This window comes from Miscanthus floridulus, chromosome 5 (assembly GCF_019320115.1).
Source record: "Miscanthus floridulus cultivar M001 chromosome 5, ASM1932011v1, whole genome shotgun sequence".
Taxonomy (NCBI): domain Eukaryota; kingdom Viridiplantae; phylum Streptophyta; class Magnoliopsida; order Poales; family Poaceae; genus Miscanthus; species Miscanthus floridulus.
In genome coordinates, this window is record NC_089584.1 from 98,471,458 (window position 1) to 98,486,971 (window position 15,514).

At 46.9% G+C, this 15,514-nt stretch overlaps 1 pseudogene; it reads right to left on the reverse strand.

Moving 5' to 3' along the window:
• The window catches only part of LOC136450303 (DNA ligase 6-like), a 136,272-nt pseudogene that overhangs the window by 52,797 nt on the left and 67,961 nt on the right, over positions 1 to 15,514 (reverse strand).

Here is a 15,514-nt window from a genome sequence, read left to right on the forward strand (position 1 = left end):
TACTAATGCAGACTCACTGGACACATTAGCTGTAGCTCAACAATTCTCTGTAGCTCGTTTATAGCACTGTGCGCTTTGTTGAACTGTATTTTGTTTACTAGACATGCACTTTATAGTTTTTTCTCTGTTGTCTAGTACACATCTCACATCTGCACTGGACTTTGTAGTTCATTACTTCATTCTCTGTAGTCCAGTGCACATCTGTAATGTACTTGCACTTTGTAGTTAATTCTGTATAGTCAGTAGTCCAGTACAGCAGTACACATCTATACTGGACTTGCACTTTTCATTGACAAGTTCTATTCAACAAGCAGAATTGATGACCAATCTTTAGCTAAATATAGTGATGTTTGTATTTTACAGGTACTTCAAACTTCAAAAGTGCATGAAGGTTGAAGACGAAACTATCTATTGCTGTCTAATGCTTAGAATTTCTTTGGAGCTGGAAAAACCTAGGTGACTTTAAATTATCACTTATGTAGCGGACTTTAAAAAAACATGCATGTGTGATTTTTGTTTTTTTTCTCTCTCGAACATGCAGGAGAGCTGCGTATCATTATATTAAAAAGAAAAAATAGGATAAGAACCCATATAAGGCACACCCACTCACACGACTATGTCCAAAATAAACAGACTAGCCGTTGGCATACAAAGAAGGCGACCTCAACCAAAAAATTAACTTTCATTCAGCCCTTGGGCAAGGAGGTTATTGATACCTCGTGCCCTTGCCAAGGTCCAATAGAGAAGTTCCTCACCAGCGAGCAACAGAGCTCTAGCTAGGTTTGGAGATTAGGCATCAAACACACACCGATTACGAATATTCCACAAAGTCCATGCTCCCAGAATAATGATGGAAGTTGAGGCCCTTTCTTAAGGGAGTAGACACTGCATTTGAACTTCTGTCCCACCAATCATCAAAGGAGGTCTCATCAGACTAGGGGGTAAGCACTCGTAAGCCCACTCTTCGCAGAAGGAAGAACCAGAATTTCACGAGCAAGACGCAGGTTGATAGTAGGTGATTGATGTCTTCTTCAGTCTTGATCGCAAAGTGGTCAACAGCCGGGGTGTGGGAGGCCTCTTCTTGCAAGACGGTCGGCTGTCCAGCATCTATCGCGAACAACTAACCAGAGGGGGGTGAATTGAGCTAATTCTAAATTTCTTTGCAATAATTAAACCCTACGGTTAGCCCAACTTCACCTCTTGTGCCTAGAAAGTGTTTCTAATGTTCTACCGCACAAAAAGTCTTGCAACCTAAGTTCCAATTCTACTCTAGCATGGCAATTCATGAATGTAAAGACAAGAATTAAATTGCTCAAAGTAAAGAGAGAAGGAGGAACGTGGCGATGTTTTGCCGAGGTATCAGAGACTCACCACTCCCCACTAGTCCTCGTTGGAGTACCTACGCAAGGGTGTAGCTCCTCCTTGATCTGCGCAAGGATCAAGTGCTCTCTATGGGTTGATTGTTTGACACTCAGTCGCGGTAAATCACCCACAACCGCTCACAACTTGAGTTGGGTCATCCACAAGCTCCGCCGGATGATCACCAAGCTCCCAATCACCACCAAGCCGTCTAGGTGATGGCGATCACCAAGAGTAACAAGCACGAACTCTCACTTGACCACGACAAGCCTAATGAGAAGGGTGGATGCACACTTTGCTACTCTTGCTTTCACTAATGAGGTCTCTCTTTTGGATTCTCAAATCTCAATCACCTCACTAGGACCTTGCTCTTCTTGGCACTCTCAAGGGTGTTTCTCAGCTCTTAGAATGAGCAAAAGTGTCCCCTCACACGAATGGAGGAAGTATTTATACACCCATGTTCAAAACGAACTGTTATGTGCCTCTGTGGGGTGATCGGATGCTCCGGTCAAGTTCACCCTAAGACCCAGTGTTTAAGTTGTGACCGGACACTGGGCAGCATCCGGTCAGCACTGACCGGACATGTTCAATCATGATTTTCCCTCTCTGGAACCTTATTGGAGTTGACCGGACGCTGGCACCCAGCGTCTGGTCACACCAGACAATTTCACCTTGATCAAATGAACTGACTGAACTCTGCGCCAGCGTTCGGTCACTCCAGAACCAGTGTCCGGTCAGCATTTGACCCTCTATTCACTTTCAACTCGCAATCATATGTGAATGAAGTTTGCTCCAATTGATCTAAGGGCTTTTTAGGAGCTACCTAGTGCTAGATTTGACAAGTGTGCACCACAGCTAACCCACAAGACTCATCTAGGTCAAGCTACCCATCCATACCCCCCTTAATAGTATGGCCAAAGGAAATACAAAGTCCTAAACTACTCTAAGTGTCTCTTCAACTCCAAACGACACTTAGAACTAGTCCATCCTTAACCTTGTCGTCCATCCTTTGAAAACTAAAATGATTTTCATTGTAGGGGCATGACAACCATGATTGCCCAATCAATTGCCATTACCATGACCTAAGTTAATTGCATCTGCAAAACACATGTTAGTCACAGTAATCACATATTGTCATTAATCACTTAAACCCAACTAGGGGCCTAGATGCTTTCATGCCTCATACTCGGCCACATTGTTGGAGGCGGGGAAATGGATACGAACCATGTACGTCATGCGTACCCCGAGGGGCAAAACAAAGACCAGCCCTATGTCGGCGCCTTTCTTCATCAGTGATCCATCGAAGTACATTGTCCAGTACTCTTGGTTGATGACTACTGGTGGCATTTGGATCTTGGTCTACTCTGCAACAAAATCAGCCGACACTTGGGACTTGATGGCTATCCGAGGGGCATATGAAATGTCTTGATCCATCAGCTCGAGTGCCCACTTCGCAATTCTTCCTGTGGCATCCCGGTTTTGGATGATCTCACCAAGTGGGAAGGACGTCACGACTGTCACCGGATATGAATCAAAGTAGTGATGCAACTTCCTCTTTGCGATAAGGATGGCATATAGGAGTTTCTAAATTTGGGGGTAGCGATAAGGATGAAGTACATGGGATGCTACACTTTGAGGGCATGTCCCTCTTCTTCTTGCTCAACCACCAGGGCGGCGCTGACCACTTGCATGGTGGCCACAAGGTAGAGCAGAAGTGGTTCCCTGTCGGTCAGGGGGACTAGGACCGAGGCCTTCTTCAGGAGCTGCTTGACCTTGTCAAGTGCCTCCTATGCCTCGAGCGTCTATTTGAAATGGTCGGCCGCCGGTAGAGGGGGAGACCTTGTTCACCGAGGCGTGAGATAAAGCGACTGAGCACCGCGAGGCACCTTGTAACTCATTGTACCCTCTTTATGTTCTGAATCTAGCCCATCCTCATGATGGTCAAGATCTTCTCTGGGTTGGCTTCAATGCCATGTTCAGAGACGATAAAACCCAGTAGCATACCCCTTGGGACCCTGAAAATGCACTTCTCGAGGTTGAGCTTAATGCTATTTGCTCGGAGTTTCATGAAGGTTTGCTTTAGGTTGGCTATGACCTGGTCAGCCTATTTGGACTTGACCACAATGTCATCCACGTAAGCCTCAATGGTCTGCCCGATAAGATCCCTAAAACACTTGAGCATGCATTTTTGGTACGTAGCCCTCGCGTTCTTTAGGCCAAATAGCATTGTGACATAGCAGAACGATCTGAATGGGGTGATGAAAGATATCATGAGCTGGTAGAACTCTTTTATCATGATTTGATGGTACCCAGAGTACGCATCAAGAAAGCAAAGGGTTTCGCACCCTGAGGTCGAGTTGACTACTTGGTCTATGCATGGCAAAGGAAACAGATCCTTTGGACACGCTTTGTTGAGTCCCATGTAGTCAACATATATTCTCCATTTCTCACTCTTTTTCTATACAAGAACAGGATTGGCTAACCACTCAGGGTGGTATGCTTCCTTGATGAACCCGGCCACCAAAAGTTTCACAATCTCCTCGCTGATGGCCCTATGTTTCTCCTTGTTGAAGCGACACATGCGCTACTTCACCGGCTTGGAGCCTGGCCTGATCTTCAAGGCATGCTCAGCAACTTCTCTTGGAATGCCTGGCATGTTTGAGGGTCTCCATGCAAAGATGTCTCTGTTGGTGAGGAGGAAGTCAGTGAGCCCACTTTCCTATTCGGAGGAAAGCGTTGTGCCGATGCACACCACTTTACCCTCGGAGCCACTAGGGTCTATGAGGACCTCCTTGGCGCCCTCTATAGGCTCAAAATACTTGTCCAATCGCTTGGGGTCGGGCACTTTTTGACGGCCTCCTCCCTGATGGCCGCAAGCTCCTTGGAGGCAACAATTGCCATGACATGTTCGCAGCACTCGATCTCACACTCGTAGGCACGCTAGAAGGAGGTGCCGATGGTGATGACCCTACATGGACCTAGCATCTTCAACTTCAGATAGGTGTAGTTGGGGATGGCCATGAATTTCGCGTAGCAAGGACATCCCAAAATGGCATGGTAGGTCCCATGGAACCTAACCACCTCAAAGGTAAGGGTTTCCGTCCTATAATTGGTTGAATCCCTGAAGGTGATGGGCAGATCGATAGCCCAAGTGGCACGGCCTGCTTCTAGGCATGATGCCGTGGAAATATGCCCCAGTCGGCCGAATGCGCGATCGATCGATGCCCATGGTGTCGACCATTTTCAGCGTACATGATGTTGAGGCCGCTGCCTCCATCCATCAACACCTTGGTGAGCCACTTCATGCCGATGATCGGGTCGACCATGAGTGGGTATCCTTCTAGCTGTGGGATGCTTTTCGGGTGGTCAGTCCAATCAAAGGTTATGGCGGACTCTGACCATCGCAGGAAGGAAGGCGTGGCCGGCTCGGCCGTATAGACCTTGCGACACGCAAGCTTCCGACGACGCCTAGAGTCATAGGCCACCGATCCTTCAAAGATCATGAGGCAGCCATCCAGCATTGGAAATCCACCGTCCTTCCCCTTGGCATCGTCTGCGATCGGCTTGGGCTCCTTCCTATGCTCCCCCTGTTGGAGTCAGAGTCGGAGGGCGACTCTGATTCTCCTATGAGAAGATCATGGAAAGATTCCATGATGTATTCAGTCATCACCATAACCTCATCATTTTTAGGGGATGGGGGCGTGCGGTGCGCCACAAGGTGACCAACGATCTCTATGGCGTTGTGCAGACCCAACGGGAGCGCTGTCGGGGTGCTCTAGATGAGGTATTCCAGGGAGAGTGGCTCTCCTCCAGCAAGTTGCATCATGACGTTGGTGAACAAGAAGGTGAGGCGGCCCAGGTCCTCTCAGGACGGTCGTGGTCCTAGGAAGGCGCCGAGCTGGTACTTTAACCTTCCTGTAATCAAAGCCGAGGAGCTGGGGGCACCCAGGGGCACGGGCCTCTGGTGCGTGTAGTTGTAGCTCCTCAAGCGCCTCGGTGATCGCATCGAGGCCGGCGGAGTGGAGAGGTTGGACGGCGGTGGGAACCTGCACTAACTCTCCCTCCATCATAATGATGAAGTCTAGGTTCCCGAAGTGCACATGCGCGCCCAGGGACCCAACTGACACCGTGACTGGCCATTCGAGGCCTGATGTGGACATCGAGATGTGCAAAAAGCCCCTACCTAGCGCGCCAACTGTCGGTGTTTTCGGACCACTGACAAGTAAATTTGTATTTATGCGTCTGGCTCGGATGGTGTGCTCAGAGGACACAAGGATTTATATTGGTTCGGGCGGAATGTCCATATGTCTAATTTGCTGCTGCTCGTTGGTTTGCAGTATGAGTTACAAACATGCGAGAGAGATAGAGAATCCCAAGTCTCTAGTGGAAGGAGTGAATGGGTGCTGAGAGCTCGCTTGCCACTCAACCGTGTGCTCGTGTCATGCTTTTATGTTTCGATCTCTCCTCCCCGGACCTCGATCCCTACTTCCCTTTTATAGGCGAAGGGAAGTGCGGGTTACAGAGGAGAAAAAAGTAGAAGAACGAGAGAGAAAAGAAGGCTTCTAGGGTTGTTGGGTCCTTCTTGTTTATGCGGGTCCCACTAATCCTATAGATATCAACTGGGACGGCTCCATGTCTTGGCCCTGTTCATCACTGGCGCCATGCGCAGGCGTCATTTGCCGGTCATGGCGTTCCACTCCGTCCCGGTGGACGTCGTGGTGAACTGACGCGCCTGTCAGCGTCCGTACGAGGATTAGGTAGAACCACACCGGCATGTCCGACACTGTTCTTGATGTGAGTCTCCAGGTATGGTCCATCATGGCCACGGGTTACGTCGAGGTGTGCCAGCCTGTTCCCTGGCATCAGAGTTTTGACCCAGGCCCATACGTTTGGACCTGGAGTGGTTGGCGACGATATGGTTCTCCGTCGGACAAGACGAAAACCGTGTCCTCGGGGTTGGGCGAGACGGAGCCCGCACCCAAGGGGTCGGGCGAGACGGAGCCCACGGCCTTGGGCGAGACAGAAACCGTGTTCTTGGGATCGGACGAGATGGAGCCCGCACCCAAGGGTTCAGATGAGACGGAGCCCGCTTCCTGGGGTCGAGCGAGGCGGAGCCCGCACCTAAAGGGTCGGGCGAGACGGAGCCCGCGGCCTCGGGGTCGAGCGAGGCGGAGCCCGCAGCCTCGAGGTCGTGCGAGATGGAGCTCACGACCTCAGGGTTGGGCAAGACCTTTTAATACATCTCGAGCCATCCGGGGGAGTCAGCGTGGGCGCTGACTCCCTTGCTTTGGGTATCCCTAATATCGATATCCGACAAAAATAAACAAATAATTATAATAGAAACAGCATCGCATTTCGCTCAATTCAGACATGTACATAGCTTGCAAGCATAGGCGGAATAGGTGTGCCAGGCGCCATTGCTAAGGATGAAGCTGAAAATGCAGTGCTTTCTCTCAGAAGATAAGGAATGAGCAGATCCTGACAAATATTGTATTATTGTCAGCATAAGTAACGTCTCTTGAAGCATCCTATTTCAATTTTGAGTTGAGTATATCTGTCACTATTTGCCGGTTGCACTTACACAAAGTTAATATATATATCACCTTCAAAGCATCATAGCTACCATCTGTGCCATTTATATCATACAAATAGACTATGGTCATCCTTACTGTTGGCTGGAGCAAACTATTCTCTATTTCAAGGGAGACCATGCCTTTTGATATATATAAAATGACATGCATTTACCTTTTAAAAAGGTGAATGTACGATGATAATGTAGAGTTGAGACTTGAGCATTACTCCAAATTACAGTTTGACTTCAACCTTATTTTGTAGACATAGTTGTGTAGTGAAGGAAGGGCGGCCTAGTACACGCGGTTGAGTCTTACCGCCTGTGACCGAAAGTTTCTGGGTTCGAGTCGCGGTCTCCTCGTATTGCACATGCGAGGGTAAGGCTTGCCACTGACACCCTTCCCCAGACCCGCACAGAGCGGGAGCTCTCTGCACTGGGTACGCCCCTTTAGTTGTGTAGCGAAGATCAGTAGTGCATCTACTCAGTCCAGAAAAATTCACGTAAATTTAGCCTTTTAGTCTTAAAGTTAGTACAAATTTTACTTTTAAAATGAGAAGTTAACCAATTACAAGAGACACAGTACAGCCTTTGGACTGATCCTAGATAGATCCACCCCTGATGAAGTTTGCAGGCTTACAGCTTGGGTAAATCCACAAATTTCATGTAGGATGAATCTATTTTTTTAGGAATGTAAACAGTTAGGATGTAAGCAAAGCTTGGAAATTGTGTACCATGATAAATGTACATGACTCAAGTGATAGGTTCAGTGACTTACTCCTAGATTAGGAAGGACATTGTATGCCTCAGCAACTTCAGTTGAAAGACTTGGCGCAAAAAAGGAAGATCCAAAGACAAAAAATTTGGTTCAGAACAATGTGTGTACTTTGGAAATCAAATATAGGGATCTAATTCAGAGGTCCAAATCCTCTTTCTATTCTATTTAGAAAGAAATTTTCTAGTAAGGGAGACAATCAAGACAACTTCCCTGGAAGAATTATCAACAAGAGAATGGTACAGGAAGCGTTGGATAACAGCTGTTGGGTTAGCGATGTTAAAGGACCCTCTCTGAGCAGTGCCCTAGTGGAATATCTCCACTTATGAGAAGAAAGGCCAAAATAGCCGAGTACAGTGACCTTATTACAACCAAACATGACTGCTGCCTGCCCCTCACCTCGCGTGCCACCACAGTGTTGTGAGGGCCTTGAAAAGCAGGTGCTCTGTTTGAAGGTAGGTAAGTAAATGTGACATTCTCTTGCTGCTTGAATTGCCAGTTTAAACTATTTATCATGTTGTCTTGCCGCTTAAATTGCCAATTTATATTATGTACCAATATGCCATTATACTCTGGTCTATACTCAGTCTGATTTGATCATGATATGTTAATTAAATTAAAGTGCAAGTTGGTGATTCGGTAATATAGTGGTGAATTAAATTGTCAACTGGTCATCGGAAGTCCATTCCATTTTTTACAGCAACTTATATTTATGTTATACCTCTCTTGCAGTAACCTATTGGTTCTTTAATATGCAGTTTCTAGTAGGCGTACTAATGCAGACTCATGGACACATTAGCTGTAGCTCAACAATTCTCTGTAGCTCGTTTATAGCACTGTGCGCTTTGTTGAACTGTATTTTGTTTACTAGACATGCACTTTATAGTTTTTTCTCTGTTGTCTAGTACACATCTCACATCTGCACTGGACTTTGTAGTTCATTACTTCATTCTCTGTAGTCCAGTGCACATCTGTAATGTACTTGCACTTTGTAGTTAATTCTGTATAGTCAGTAGTCCAGTACAGCAGTACACATCTATACTGGACTTGCACTTTTCATTGACAAGTTCTATTCAACAAGCAGAATTGATGACCAATCTTTAGCTAAATATAGTGATGTTTGTATTTTACAGGTACTTCAAACTTCAAAAGTGCATGAAGGTTGAAGAGGAAACTATCTATTGCTGTCTAATGCTTAGAATTTCTTTGGAGCTGGAAAAACCTAGGTGACTTTAAATTATCACTTATGTAGCGGACTTTAAAAAAACATGCATGTGTGATTTTTGTTTTTTTTTCTCTCGAACATGCAGGAGAGCTACATATCATTATATTAAGAAGAAAAAATAGGATAAGAACCCATACAAAGCACACCCACTCATACCACTATGTCCAAAATAAACAGACTAGCCGTTGGCATACAAAGAAGGCGACCTCAACCAAAAAATTAACTTTCATTCAGCCCTTGGGCAAGGAGGTTATTGATACCTCGTGCCCTTGCCAAGGTCCAATAGAGAAGTTCCTCACCAGCGAGCAACAGAGCTGTAGCTAGGTTTGGAGATTCGGCATCAAACACACACCGATTACGAATATTCCACAAAGTCCATGCTCCCAGAATAATGATGGAATTGAGGCCCTTTCTAAAGGGAGCAGACACTGCATTTGAACTTCTGTCCCACCAATCATCAAAGGAGGTCTCATCAGACTAGGGGGTAAGCACTTGTAAGCCCACTCTTCGCAGAAGGAAGAACCAGAATTCACGAGCAAGACCCAGGTTGATAGTAGGTGATTGATGTCTTCTTCGTCTTGATCGCAAAGTGGTCAACAGCCGGGGTGTGGGAGGCCTCTTCTTGCAAGACGGTCGGCTGTCCAGCATCTATCGCGAACAACTAACCACGACATTTATTGTTGTTATTGGTTGGATGGATGAATGCTCAACCAATGATTCTGGTCAACTATAAATATTTCATGTATTTTAATTTTATTTATTTTTATTGGTGGTCTTCTGATTTTGTAGCTTTTTATTTTTTTTCTATCAGATTATTTATTTATACGGGCTTTGGTTTTTAATGTTTATTATTTACTTTTTTAGTCTTCACGCACATGTACATGTTCATGAAGCCCACAAGTAAGATCAGCGATTATTATTATACATGTTTAAAGAAGCCTCCAGGCAATAACAGGTGTGGAATCCCAAACATGTGTAGACTGGTGACAGCTCCCACGTGGGTCAAATCTGAGCCCGGGGATTGGGTGGACGGCAGGGACTAAGGGGGTATTTGTTTCCATGGACTAAATTTTAGTTTATGTCACATCGGACGTTTGGATGCTATTTAGGAGAACTAAATATGAGTTAATTATAAAACTAATTACATAGATGAAGACTAATTTACGAGACGAATTTATTAAGCCTAATTAATCCACCATTAGCACATATTTACTGTAGCACCACATTGTCAAATCATGGACTAATTAGGCTTAAAAAATTCATCTCGCAAATTAGCCACAATTTGTGCAATTAGTTATTTTTTTCGTCTATATTTAATACTTCATGCATGTGCCCAAACATCCGATGGGACATGGACTAAAATTTTCCTACAGGAACCAAACACCCCCTAACCCTTCCCCGGTCCCAAAAAAATGTCGTTTTATATCTGGACTGAATCAAACTTTTTTTTAAGTTTGACCAGATTTATAAAAAATAATATCAACAATATTCGTATTTTCAAATATGTTTATTGTGAAAATATATTTTATTATCTATCTAATGGTACTTATTAAACATCATAAATATTAGTATTTTTGTATATAATTAGTTAAATTAGATATGGATTGACTTCTCGAAAAATAAGAATGACATTCTTTTTTTTTGACTGGGGAGTACACAGGTGCAACAGTCCACCGCATGTATACAATACACGGTTTCCAAACCAGGCCTAGATTGGATTCAGAAACCACTGGGAGTGGCTCACCACCACGACCCTTGGGTGGTGGTACCAACAGATGCTTCAAGAACCATATGATATTTAGGATCCCACCCATTTGCAACGCAAATCATAGTCACTGGATTCGTCTCCAGACCATCGATGGCTTTAGAGTGAGACCATGAATCCTTCACACACATGACTGGTGGTGCCGATAAGGTCTCAAGTGCAAGAGCCTCCTCAAATTGAATGACAATGCGTCAACGACACCAATGGACAGGAGACAGCGGTGATAGCGACGAAAGTCTGTGAAAAGACATCCCCTACACTCCTCCATCTCCCTCAATTGTGGAATGGCAATTTACACCTCACGCAATTGACCAGAAGTCTCAGTCACGGGTGGACAGAGATGAAGATGCAGCTTCCAACTGAACTGAAGATGGAGGGGGGAAGATGCTGACTGCATACCACCATCAGGGTGGAACAACTGCTGGCGCAACTGAGCACTCATCCGCTGACCTCCAAGGGGCCGGGGCTGCTTGCAATGGCCAGAGCTTTATGACCTTCCTCCTTACAACGGAAGCAGCGAGATGTTGTCTTCCAGTTTGCCGCAATGTGCTCGACAGAAAAACAGTTGAAGCATTGAGCCACCGACCAATCAAATCATTAGGCACTTGGCATGCACCTTGACGCAGAGAGCTTCACAAGGGAGAGACCTGATGATGGCTCGAAGAAGACAGAGGAGAAGCATGTTGTGGTGGCGACTGACAAGGAAAGGCTGGCCGGGAGTAGGAGAGCAGCAGTGCAGAACTAAAGCGAGATGGCTGTCTCATGACCACAATCCATGAGTTGCCCACCTCGTCTTCCCACATGCCCTTTCCCTGAACATTGACCTTCAACTCATCAACTGGATGTGGATCAGCATATCTAGAGGCTTTCTAGCTCTGGCACCTACACTAGCAAATCTGCCTATAATGCATCTTTTGTTGGGATTATGTGTGTGTGGGCGGTGGTGGTGGGGTTGGGGGAGGGTTGTGCATTACACGCAAGTCTCCTTCGTTGTTCGATAAAAGAATAAAGAGAGAACTTCCTCCAGCACTCTAGTAAACAAGAGAATGGAGCCTTCATGTTAGGCCTATGGGATATGAACTGCTTGCAGAAAGGTAGATAACAAAGGCAAAAGGCTACCCGATTGGCTGGTGTAGAGTGTTTTTTTAAGAAAAAACTTAAGACCTCTGTGTGCTAAGTCCAAGCTCTCACCTTATGGGTTCACCAGGGTCATGAACAAGCTCAAGGCTTCCCATCATATAATTTGCACAAAAGAAAATTCGCGTTCATACAAACCTGTAGTTGTGATTTTATGCCTTCCAAAGAGATTTTTTTTATTTTTAACACATTTTTAAACTAATTTTAAAACTAACACTGTTTAATTTTTTTTTTCAAATCTAACACTTTTTGCTACGCCTATTCGCACGGCGTGGCAAATTAACGCTGCCGCGCAATGCATGAGGGCGCGGCTAGCTTGCCCACGTGGCAGGGACCAGGCGCCAGACCGGTGACGTGGCCGGCTCTGTCGTGCCACCGTTTAGGGCGCGGCGGTGACGCGCCACGCATCATGGCGCGGCAGTGACGCGCCCAGATCGGTGGCGTGGCAGAGCTGGCTAAAGGCCCGTGGCCTAGTCCGCCACGCCACGCCCTGCCCACCACACGCACGCCCGCGCCCGCCCACGCCTGCCAGCTGCCGCGCCCGCAGCGCCTTGTCGACGAAATATGATCGGCAGTCTACCTAGGGGTATGCCCAAGGTAGTAGATTATCGGCAGACAGATGCGCAAGCTACAAACAAGATGGTGACGCAAGACAGACACGAGGTTTTATCCAGGTTCGGCCGCCGTGAAGGCGTAATACCTACGTCCTGCGTCTGATTGTATTGCTATATGTCAATGAGAGATGTTTTTGAGAAGGGTCTCTTGCCCGCCTTATATAGTCTGGGGGGCAGGGTTATAGATCTGGAAATTAATCCTAACCAGTTACAATTACCATAGGTGGCCGGATAAGGATTCCTATTCTAACCGATTAGGATCTTGCTTGTTCTCCAAATCTGCCTTGATTCCTTGCGCGGGACTCCGAACAGATTGGCCGGGCCACGCGTTGTCTTCTAGTGGGCCAGACCCCCTAGTCCGGGCCGGCCCAAGCCTAGCCGTAAGGGTATAGGGGTTAATACCCCCACAGCTAGTCCCCGAGCACCATGTATTATGCTGCGACACACCGTTCGATCTCCTTCGGCTAATGCGATCCGTCTTCATGTCATCTCCAACTGGTTGAAACATTGACCAAGTGAATGTGCCAGTATTCTGGTCAGAACAGAGAGCAGTAGACCACGATTATAGCCGAAGATTCTGGTTGTCTGAAGAATGTATGGTGCTCTAAAGAAAAAAGAAAAAGATTTATTTCCTGATCAAGTGTACCCACTTGTATTTCTAAAAAGAAATGTAAGTAACCCTTGTACAGTAGTAATTATAGCCAACAGTCAGGGCGTAGTGGTCGAAAAACAAGCACATTCACCGCAAGGTGAAGTGTGCCCACTTAGTCCCCGAGCCTGGTAGTAGGTGACGTAGGCACGTGGTGCTAGGGTCTAAAAAGAATTCCCAGTTAAGTTGAGAATCCAATCGTCGTACAGACAATACGAGATGCACCGGCAGGTGCACCGTACCGATGTAGTTCCCGAGCTTGCTAGAAGGTGAGGTATGAGCCTTGTAGCAAGGTCTAAGTGAGAAAAAAAATAAATGCCTCTCAACTGTATGCGAGTACCGATCACATGTAGCCAAGGAGAGCGGTCGGGGCAATCCCCGAGCAAAGCACAGGTAAACGACGAAACCCCGAGAATAACCGTAGTCAGTTTAGTCCCCGAGAACGAGGGCGATCGAGACCGTCCCGAGCACGAGAGTGGTCGGAACAGTCCCCGAGCACGATGGTGGTCTAAACAGTCCCCGAGCACGAAGGTGGTCTGGACAGTCCCCGAGCACGATGGTGGTCTAGGCAGTCCCGAGCTCGAGGGTGGTCTGGATAATCCCCAAGCACAAAAAGTGTGGTCAAAAACCATATGCCACTTGTACTATTATTTCATGTATTTAATTATTCATTTGCTCTGACAAGTCCGATCCGACACGTCTAGTCAAAGAAGTAGACGGGTATAGCACGTCATACTACCTTTTTGTCTTATCAAGCAAACAATTGCGTGGTACCTGTCAGTAGGTGCATCAGCGTGGGCCCTCCCACACTGGCAACAAAGAGGCGCATATATTGGCGTAAATCTCGAGGCTGTGAAAACAACCGTCTGCGGCACGTGCACACGTCTCCCAAGAATCTTGGGCAGAGGAAACGGCATAACTCTTGGGTTAAATACAGTATAGGATAGGTAAGTTACTTTTTACTGAACCCTATTGCCATTCGCAACCGCAACTTTCTTCTTCCTCTCGCAAACCCTAATACATCCAAAATCGTCAATCAATCCGCTGCCATTTCCTCGTTCACCAGCAAGGCCAGATTCATGGCGAAAAGTGATGCGTAGAAGAAAGCTGGGGTCATGGCGAAGGAATGGTGGAAATCGAGAAGCAACGAGCAGACCATTGAAGACCTCGTCACCATGGGGGTACTCCACAATAAGGAGCTCGCAGGATGGCGTGTGCCAGAGGGCGAGGGGTACCCTAATCCACAACTAGGTGAGATCGTGGTGTTCGAAGACTTCTTTAAACGGGGATTTGGGGTTCTAGTACATCCGTTTCTTCAAGGGCTCTATCTTTACTACAAGATTGGGATTTGCAATCTGCATCCCAACTCGATCCTTCTTGTCGTCACGTTTATACATCTCTGCGAAGCATATGGCGGCTTCCAGCCCCATTTTGATTTTTTTCGCCATCTTTTCTGTCTGCAAAAGAAAGGAAGCGGTGGTTCGAAGATAGCCGGGGGTGTGTACCTCAACCTCCATGACGGCATGAAAGCTCAGTACCTGCACTACCCATGGAACACGTCGCTCGATGACTGGTACAAGAAATGGTTCTACATCCACGAAGAGCCGAACACGATCACACTATGCGACGTGGGCTACATTCTAGAGAAGAGGACAAGCTGGTCGGAGAAACCCGAGCACCTGGAACAGATTCCAGAAATATTTGGAATGATCCCGTAGAAAAAACTAAATGGTCCAAGCATGGTCGGGAGCTTCATCAGCCGATGGATCCAGCCCTGCTAGAGGAGAGTACATCCTAGCTATGAATATCAAGGTAGCATGGACCCGACGAGGATGAGGCAGGGGGCGTTTCACAAAATCGAAGTCAAAGCTGGAATTGGAGAGCTATTTAACTTAGCTGATCTAAATTATGCCAGATTGAGCAACATCGAGCACGCTTTCAAGCTTGCCCGACCTCCACCAAAGGTAACACGTCTTGCCCTATACCCATAGTCTTATATTGCGGTAGGAAAAGCAGAAACTTACTGTGTGCACTCATTTTTGTTACCTAGGTTAATGGTCGGGATAGAGCGACAGTATTTGTGTCACCACCCCCTAGAGTGGAGTGGCCACAAGGAGCTGGTCCCACCACCCAGACCAGCGTCAATATCGAGGACGAGGACGTCAACTGGGCGGTGCTCGGAGCTGGAGAGGAGGCAGCAGCCCTAGCTGCTGGTGAGCGGCCGGCTGCCCCCAAACCATTGAAGAAGAGATCAGCAACCTCCCTGCTCACCAGGGGGCGCTAAATATTAACGAGCCCAAGGGAGGCCCAGAGGAGAGACCGGCCAGCAAGCGTCGATAGGCGATTTTTGCCTGGTTGGACGATGATGCAGAGGAGAGAGAGGATGCAGACACCTTTCTACTTGTCCCTCGAAAGAGGAGG